General features: G+C 31.0%; 4 non-coding genes across 4 annotated transcripts in view; all 4 read left to right on the top strand.

Annotated features, from left to right (window-relative positions):
- Positions 1-547: 547 nt before the first annotated feature.
- LOC145848115 (5S ribosomal RNA) lies at positions 548-666 on the top strand. Its single transcript, XR_014371728.1, has one exon. It is a non-coding gene; the product is annotated as a 5S ribosomal RNA (ribosomal RNA).
- A 2,641-nt stretch (positions 667-3,307) lies between these two features.
- LOC145848130 (5S ribosomal RNA) lies at positions 3,308-3,426 on the top strand. The gene has a single exon (XR_014371742.1). It is a non-coding gene; the product is annotated as a 5S ribosomal RNA (ribosomal RNA).
- Positions 3,427-7,076: 3,650 nt separating this feature from the next.
- LOC145848123 (small subunit ribosomal RNA) lies at positions 7,077-8,884 on the top strand. Its single transcript, XR_014371736.1, has one exon. It is a non-coding gene; the product is annotated as a small subunit ribosomal RNA (ribosomal RNA).
- Positions 8,885-9,066: 182 nt separating this feature from the next.
- Positions 9,067-9,152, top strand: part of LOC145848117 (5.8S ribosomal RNA) — a 153-nt gene continuing 67 nt past the window's right edge. Inside the window, exon 1 of the ribosomal RNA XR_014371730.1 lies at positions 9,067-9,152. This exon is cut by the window's right edge and continues 67 nt beyond it. This is a non-coding gene — a ribosomal RNA (5.8S ribosomal RNA).

The raw sequence follows: 9,152 nt of genomic DNA, 5'->3' as shown, positions 1-9,152 counted from the left end.
AAAACAACTAGTTATACATATTATTATATTATAATGTATGTGTATTATATACTATTTATTTTATAACATAAACATAGTTGAGTTATTGAATTAAACGTCAAATATTTTATTACCTAAAATTAAGTTAATCGTAAAATCTGATGTAGTATGAGATATTCTTTAGAAACTAACTATAAATATTCTTGAAGTAAAACAATACCATCTATAAATAGAACAATGAGAAATAGTAAAACAAACTAAACACAACATGTTTATTTTAACAATATTTTTTATTTAGTTTAATCACTTAATAAACTTTACTTCTAATTATCATAGTATTTAATATAGAATATAGTTAACAATCTTTTAAACAAAGTCTTAAATAAAGTTACAGGGAGTAATTGTAATTAAAACACCAAAAAAATAGGTTTTAATAAAAAAAATACTTACATCAAGTTAAAACTTTATAAGGATTAATTTTAAAATATCAAATTGATTGTAAATCAAGTGCAAATAGGTTTTTTAAACAAACCGAAGGGTTTATAAAGGCTTGTAAACGCTCTCAAACGCCTACGACCATACCACACTGAGCACACCCCATCTCGTCCGATCTGGGAAGTTAAGCAGTGTCGGGCGTGGTTAGTACTTAGATGGGTGACCGCTTGGGAATACCACGTGCCGTAGGCTTTGCTTTTTGAATTCATCTTTTTTGTACTATTTTTCTTTCTGACCTATTTATACTTATTACTCGTTTATTTACATTTCTTTAACGCTTAAAAGAAAAGTAAATTCTAGTTATTAGCAAATAAAAACTCAAGCCAATCAGATAACGTTATTTGCTGTTTAAACCAATTAGAGCGCTAAAAAAGTGGTTTGACCAGTTTGAGATATCGAAAAAATAATGGCACCATCTTGTAGAGTACAATTTTCTGAGTTGAAATTAATACAATTAGTCTTTTATACTAAAACTTTAAAGTTTTTTTTGTCCAAAAACAAATAAAAGCGTGGCTACTTGAAAAATCAAACGAAAATAAATTTTGCACTTTTGTATTGTGAGTCATAATAAGTTATTTACTGTTACCAACAGATACTAGCAAAAGCTTTTTAAAGTTTTGTATTAACTTAATGTATTTGTAATTACTTTTACTTAATAGAAACTATTGAATTACGTTTACTTAGTTTACTTTTGTATGTGTATTAAATATATAGCAATTTTGTTTGAACTTAAATAAGGACTATTAAACTATTAAAAGAAAACTATCAAAGTTTACTAACTCAAAAGCTAAATCTTAGTTTTATTGTTATAAACATTTATGTTGTAATTTACTAATAACTAAATGAGTTTATTTCAAACAAAAAGAATTAAATAATGTTATGTTATGTCAAGCCTACTATATGAGGTATATAGGTATATAAGGTATACAAGCTTATGTTTGAAAATTATAATAATAAAAATAAAAATAAATATTTAGTTGGTAAAATTTGTATGTTTTAATATGCTTTGAAATTAGAGTTAGTATAGAAGTTTTTTTTAAATATAATAAATATAAATTTAGTAACTGTTAGTTTTATACTTTAATAAAAGAAATATGGTTAACAAGTAAGTTAAAAATGAAAGAAGCATAAAAAAACACACTAATTAACTGCTTATTCAATAGTTTGATTATTTAATTATTTTTCTGTTATATAGTTTAATCGTAATTGTATAAAAAATACAGAGGTTTAAAGTAAGTTTGAATAAAAATAAAACAAAACATATAAAATAAGCATTAGTTCAAATACATAGTTTTTTTTTTCTAAGAAAATTTAATTCTTTAATAATAAGTAGTAATTTAAATAAAAAATAATACAAATAAAGTTGTACAATATATATACAATAGTTTGTCAAACTAGGCAAACACTACTAGGCAAAAAACAAACTAGGCAAAAAACCTACAAAGTAGGCCACCACTACAATCCAATGTTCCAACTGGAAATTCAATGAGATCGTTACTGTACTTGTGATGAACGTTGATAATCCCCAAGATTGTAAGTCGAAGGCCTTACCCAACCTAACCAGCGCACTGGTTTTCTTACAACTGAATTAATCAACATTTAATATTGAATATAATCATTATTGATAGATAGAGGAATGTTGACAATCAACAACAGATTGTAGGTCAAAGGCATTACTCGACCCAAGTACCCACAACCTAGATTGAACAACATTTATTAGATAGATTTGTTTATTGATAGATAGAGGAATATTGTCAATCCACAACAGATTGTAAGTCAAAGGCATTACTCGACCCAAGTACCCACAACCTAGATTGAACAACATTTGTTAGATAGATTAGTTAGATAGATAAATAGTACAGTATAATCTCAAAGAATTTGAAGCCCGAACATTGAACGATAGTGGTGTTTCGTGACGACTAGCGGGATTCGATCTCTCAACCTTCTGCTTATGAGTCAGCTGATAAGACCACTGACCCACCGCGCCACGACAAAGATAAAGAAATATTTTGCTATATAAATAGGTTGATTTTTCAGTGAACTTCAAGTGTCAATTTTTCAGTGTCAATTACAGTGAACTTCAAGTAAGATATACAACAGTATATATATTTCCGAGTCTGACTTTGAGTACTTTTTATATATTATTAACAAGATTTTTTAGGAGTAATATCTGTTTAGTTCTTTAATATATCTTTAAAATAATAATATTTTTTAAGGTTTTAAAACTTTTAGAAGCTGTATGTAATGTCTTTTAGTTTAATAGTTCTTTAAATTAGTAAAAAAAAAATAAGCATGGTTGAGTTATCAAATTAAACAAAATAGAACGTCAAGTATTTAATTACTAAAATTAATTTAATTAAAAAAAAATCTCAGGTAATCTAAAATGTCAGGAATTATTTAAAAATAAATATAAATTTAAAACTTATTATATTGAAAAGATTGATGAATAATACTCTTGAATGTATGAAATGTTTGTATTTGTAATGCAATAACATAAATGGATAGATCAATGACAAATTGTAAACATATTGTATTATTTTATTTTACGATTTTATTTTATTTATTTAATAATTCAATAAACTTTACTTCTACTTGTCCTGGTCTTAGGTAATTTATAGATAACAATAATTTAAACAAACACTTTTGTACAGTTACAATACAGTTTTAGTACAGTTTGGGAGTAACTGTTGATTAAAAAAACAAAAAAAAAGTTAATTCAGGTTAAAATTTTATAAGGAATAATTTTAAAATATCAAATCGATTGTAAATCAAGTGCAAATAGGTTTTTTAAACAAACCGAAGGGTTTATAAAGGCTTGTAAACGCTTTCAAACGCCTACGACCATACCACACTGAGCACACCCCATCTCGTCCGATCTGGGAAGTTAAGCAGTGTCGGGCGTGGTTAGTACTTAGATGGGTGACCGCTTGGGAATACCACGTGCCGTAGGCTTTTGCTTTTTGAATTCATCTTTTTTGTACTATTTTTCTTTCTGACCTATTTATACTTATTACTCGTTTATTTACATTTCTTTAACGCTTAAAAGAAAAGTAAATTCTAGTTATTAGCAAATAAAAACTCAAGCCAATCAGATAACGTTATTTGCTGTTTAAACCAATTAGAGCGCTAAAAAAGTGGTTTGACCAGTTTGAGATATCGAAAAAATAATGGCACCATCTTGTAGAGTACAATTTTCTGAGTTAAAATTAATACAATTAGTCTTTTATACTAAAACTTTAAAGTCTTTTTGTCCACAAACAAATAAAAGCGTGGCTACTTGAAAAATCAAACGAAAATAAATTTTGCACTTTTGTATTGTGAGTCATAATAAGTTATTTACTGTTACCAACAGATACTAGCAAAAGCTTTTTAAAGTTTTGTATTAACTTAATGTATTTGTACTTAGTTTAAATTAATAGAGTTTATTTGGTTTACTTTATTATGTGTATTGAATGTGCTAGTATCTAAAAATAAATACAACTAAAACAAAACAAACAAGGAGAGTACTTGAATAGAACCAACACAATTTACAGACCAGTTGTGTACTAAATTTAAAGAAATTCTGAATAGTGAATATGCAATTATTATTATAAGTTCAAAATTCACTTTAATTTAAATTAATGTATTTTGTAAATTGGTTTTATTTAATAGATAGTAGTGAATTACTTTATTTAATTTACTTTAGTATGTGTTGTATAACTTAATTTAAACCAGAAGCAAAACGGGATTATACTTTCAATAAACTACACAATTTACAGACCAGTTGTGTACTAAATAAAAAGCTATTGTGAATAGTGAATATGCAATTATTATTATAAGTTTATAAGTTCACAGTTTACAAAAGCTTTACAATTTAGTTATTATTTTGTTCATATTTGCATATCTAATTTATGAAAAGTTAGTGTTATGTGTTTTGGCTTTTTAATTTCTTTATTTGTACAACTGTTAGTTTTATATTCTAAAGAAACATTTTTAAATAAATATGTTTAACAAGTAACTTAAAAATAGAAGAAATATATTGTATATATTGAACTATTTATATTTATTCTAGCTATTTGCTTAGTGTATTTATTAATGTGATTATTTTATTTTGTTGTTTGTCTTATAGTTTAATCGTATTGTGTTGAAATATATATAACAAATACAGAGGTTTAAAGTAAGTTTAAATGAAAATAAAATAAGACATATAGTTGAAATATAAGTTTAAAAAAATATTTTTTTTTATTTCTTTGTTTGTTTGATTGTTTGTTTATTATATAATCGCGACGTTTCATTTTATTACTTTTAAGCATACTAAATATAATAATAGGTATAGTTAGAGGAAAAATTCAATTAGTTTCTAATGTAATAAAAAAGTTTATTTCCACAAATAAATAAATACCTGAAAAATCAAATGAAAAATAAATTTCGCACTCTTGTATTGTGAGTCATAATAGGTTATTTACTGTTACCAACAGATACAAGCGAAGGCTTTTTAAAGTTCTTGTATTTGTATTGTTATTTGTACTTAGTTTTATTAAAATGACAGTATTGATGGTTACGTTTATTAAGTATGTTTATTTAACGTTATGTAACTCAAGTAAAACCAGAAGCAAATAAGGAGACTACTTTCAATAAACTACACAATTTACATACCAATTGTATACTAAACTTAAAGCTATTCTATTCTATTTTATTCTTGATAGTTATTTTAAAGTTATTAAATTATACAAATGTATTTTGTAAAGTAGTTTTATAAAGTTACTATAGTTTATTTAACTTACTATAGTATGTGTTATATAACTTTAATTAAACTAGAAGCAAAAAGGGAGACTACTTTAAATAAACTACACAATTTATTGTTATATATAACTCTAATAAAACCAGAAGCAAAAAGGGAGACTACTTTAAATGAACTACACAAATTAAAATTATATTATTATTTATAAATCAATCGTGTTGTGTTTCAAAATAAATTTTTCAAATAATGTTTTACAAGTATTTATCAGTTATTTAGTTTTCTTTTTATAGTTTAGCCGTATTGTTTTATTTATTTGTTATTATCTTTATTTAATTGTTTGCTTATTATATTTATCGCCATGTGCTTAAAAAATAAAACAACTATATAGATTTAAAAAGTAAGTTTAAATAAAAATAAAATGAAACATATAAAATAAGTTTATGATTTTTTTTTCATTATTATTATTTTTATTTCATTGTTTGTTTATTATATCTATCGCGATGTGCTTAAAAAATAAAACAACTATAAAGGTTTAAAAAGTAATTTTAAATAAAGATAAAATGAAACATATAAAATAAGCTTATGTTTGATTTTTTATTTTATTTTTATTTAATTGTTTGCTTATTATATTTATCGCGATGTGCTTAAAAGAATAGAACAAATACAAAGGTTTAAGTTGTAAGTTTTAAATAAAATAAAATGAAACATACAAAATAAGCTTATGATTTATTATTATTATTATTATTATTATTTTTATTTCATTGTTTGTTTATTATATCTATCGCGATGTGCTTAAAAAATAAAACAATTATAAAGGTTTAAAAGGAAGTTTAAATAAAGATAAAATGAAACATATAAAATAAGCTTTTGTTTGATTTTTTTATTTTATTTTTATTTATTTTTATTTAATTGTTTGTTTATTATATTTATCGCGATCTGCTTAAAAAAATAAAACGAGTATTAAGGTTTGAAAGGTAAGTTTAAATAAAAATAAAATGAAACATATAAAATAAGCATATGTTTTTTTTTTTTTTTTTATTATTATTATTATTTTCATTCAATTTTTTGTTTATTATATTTATCGCAATGTGCTTAAAACGATAAAACAAGTATAAAGATTTAAAAAGTAAGTTTAAATAAAAAATAATACAAATAAAGTTTATTTATAATAAACAAACATATTTAAAACATTAAAAAAAGTAGTTTATATATATTATTTTTTATTTATTTCTTTTAAACATATTAAATAAAGTATAAAAAAAGTATTAAAACATTTAAACGTAGCATAAATAAGCTTAAAACATTAAAATAATTGAAAAGAAACAAACAAATTGAAAAAAATCGGCAAAAAAAGTTCAACAGCAACATTTGAGCATCATACACGTATGCATTACTTTACACTAGTGAGAGAGACGTGTTTGTGCGTTCGGTCGACTTGGCGAGAAAGCGGGCTTAAAGCATTACTGTTTAGCACCCGAGGCGCGGCTATTGCAGCGGCGGCGAACGTGCTATGTAAACGCATTGGAGCAGCGTATGAAAAACTACAAGCGTCCAGCGGCGGTAGGCTTATAGCTTTGCGAAGTCGTCGAGACGAGTAGCCGACGCAGGCAGGCACGGCTCGAGGCGGGTAACTGCAGCAGACAGATGGCGTGTTGCTGCTGACGAGTTAACCGGCAGAAGGCAAACGGTTGGTCGGGAGAAAGAACAGTCAGTTGTATAGCTGCATGCTGCAGTCGACGCGGGCTGGCGCTTTAAACAGCAAAAGGCCGGCGCCGACTTTCAGTAACGTTCGCAAGGCTTTTAAGCCGAGTGATAGAAAAGGTCTGTATTTATACAGTAAAAACGCTCAGTCGAGCAACGGGTTTAAACGCCCTCGGATAGTTATCTGGTTGATCCTGCCAGTAGTCATATGCTTGTCTCAAAGATTAAGCCATGCAAGTGTAAGTACGAGCTCACGTACAGTGAAACTGCGAATGGCTCATTAAATCAGTTATGGTTCATTTGATTGTACGCTTTTACATGGATAACTGTGGCAATTCTAGAGCTAATACATGCGTAAAGCGCCGAACTGACGTGAGGCGCGCATTTATCAGACCAAAACTAACCGGCTTTCGGGTCGTTACAATGGTGACTCTGGATAAGCTTGCGGATCGCACGGCCTAGTGCTGGCGACATCTCATTAAAGCAACTGCCCTATCAACTATCGTCGGTACGGTATCGGCCTACCGAGGTTGTAACGGGTGACGGAGAATCAGGGTTCGATTCCGGAGAGGGAGCCTGAGAAACGGCTACCACATCCAAGGAAGGCAGCAGGCGCGCAAATTACCCATTCCCGGCTCGGGGAGGTAGTGACGAAAAATAACAATGCAGACCTCGTACGAGGTCCTGCAATTGGAATGAGTACACTTTAAACTTTTTAACGAGTATCCATTGGAGGGCAAGTCTGGTGCCAGCAGCCGCGGTAATTCCAGCTCCAAAAGTGTATATTTAAGTTGTTGCGGTTGAAAAGCTCGTAGTTGGATATAGGGACGGCGAGGTTGGTCGGTCGAAAGGCTAGCACTGGCCTCGTTGTTCTTGTTGGTCGGTGCCTTCGCGGTGCTCTTAACTGAGTGTTGCGGTGGTCCGGCAAGTTTACCTTGAAAAAATTAGAGTGTTCAAAGCAGGCTTTACGCTTGTATAATGTTGCATGGAATAATGGAATAGGACCTCGGTTCTATTTTGTTGGTTTTCGGAGCACGAGGTAATGATTAATAGGAACGGACGGGGGCATCCGTACTGTGCCGTTAGAGGTGAAATTCTTGGATCGGCGCAAGACGAACGACTGCGAAAGCATTTGCCAAGAATGTTTTCTTTAATCAAGAGCGAAAGTCAGAGGTTCGAAGACGATCAGATACCGTCCTAGTTCTGACCTTAAACGATGCCGACTAGCGATCGGGCAGTGTCGAACTTAAGAACTGTCCGGCAGCTTCCGGGAAACCAAAGTCTTTGGGTTCCGGGGGAAGTATGGTTGCAAAGCTGAAACTTAAAGGAATTGACGGAAGGGCACCACCAGGAGTGGAGCCTGCGGCTTAATTTGACTCAACACGGGAAATCTCACCCGGCCCGGACACAGCGAGGATTGACAGATTGAGAGCTCTTTCTTGATTCTGTGGGTGGTGGTGCATGGCCGTTCTTAGTTGGTGGAGCGATTTGTCTGGTTAATTCCGATAACGAACGAGACTCTTACTTGCTAAATAGCTGCTCGACCCATTGGGTCGGAGACAACTTCTTAGAGGGACTAGTGGCGTTTAGCCACACGAGATTGAGCAATAACAGGTCTGTGATGCCCTTAGATGTTCGGGGCCGCACGCGCGCTACACTGACCGGATCATCGTGTGTTCCCTAGGCCGAAAGGTCCGGGTAATCCGTTGAACCCCGGTCGTGCTAGGGATAGGGACTTGCAATTGTTTCCCTTGAACGAGGAATTCCCAGTAAGCGCGAGTCATTAGCTTGCGTTGATTACGTCCCTGCCCTTTGTACACACCGCCCGTCGCTACTACCGATTGAATGGTTTAGTGAGGTCCTCCGATTGAGCCTGGTACGTGCGGCAACGCACTCGCCGGTGTTCGAAAAGACGATCGAACTTGATCATTTAGAGGAAGTAAAAGTCGTAACAAGGTTTCCGTAGGTGAACCTGCGGAAGGATCATTAACGAATCGAAATTTGATTTCAAGCGACGTCTCTTCTTCGAAGGGACCGAGCCCTGTAACTGTTATAGTTCGGTCGCGTTGCTTCCTGACAGCGGGAGTAATAATTCAGCACGCAAGTGCTGGCGCGGCCGCTTCTTTTTGAACACGATTTTTTGGTTGCATTGAGATTGATTAACACGAGAGATCTCTTAGCGGTGGATCACTCGGCTCGAGCGTCGATGAAGGACGGAGCTAGCTCCGAGAAGTAATGTGAATTGCAGGACACATTG

This window comes from Thalia democratica, unplaced genomic scaffold (genome assembly GCF_965202585.1).
Source record: "Thalia democratica unplaced genomic scaffold, ktThaDemo2.hap1.1 HAP1_SCAFFOLD_1244, whole genome shotgun sequence".
NCBI lineage: Eukaryota > Metazoa > Chordata > Thaliacea > Salpida > Salpidae > Thalia > Thalia democratica.
Note: the sequence above shows the minus strand (reverse complement) of the source record. Positions and strands in the feature narration are given on the sequence as shown.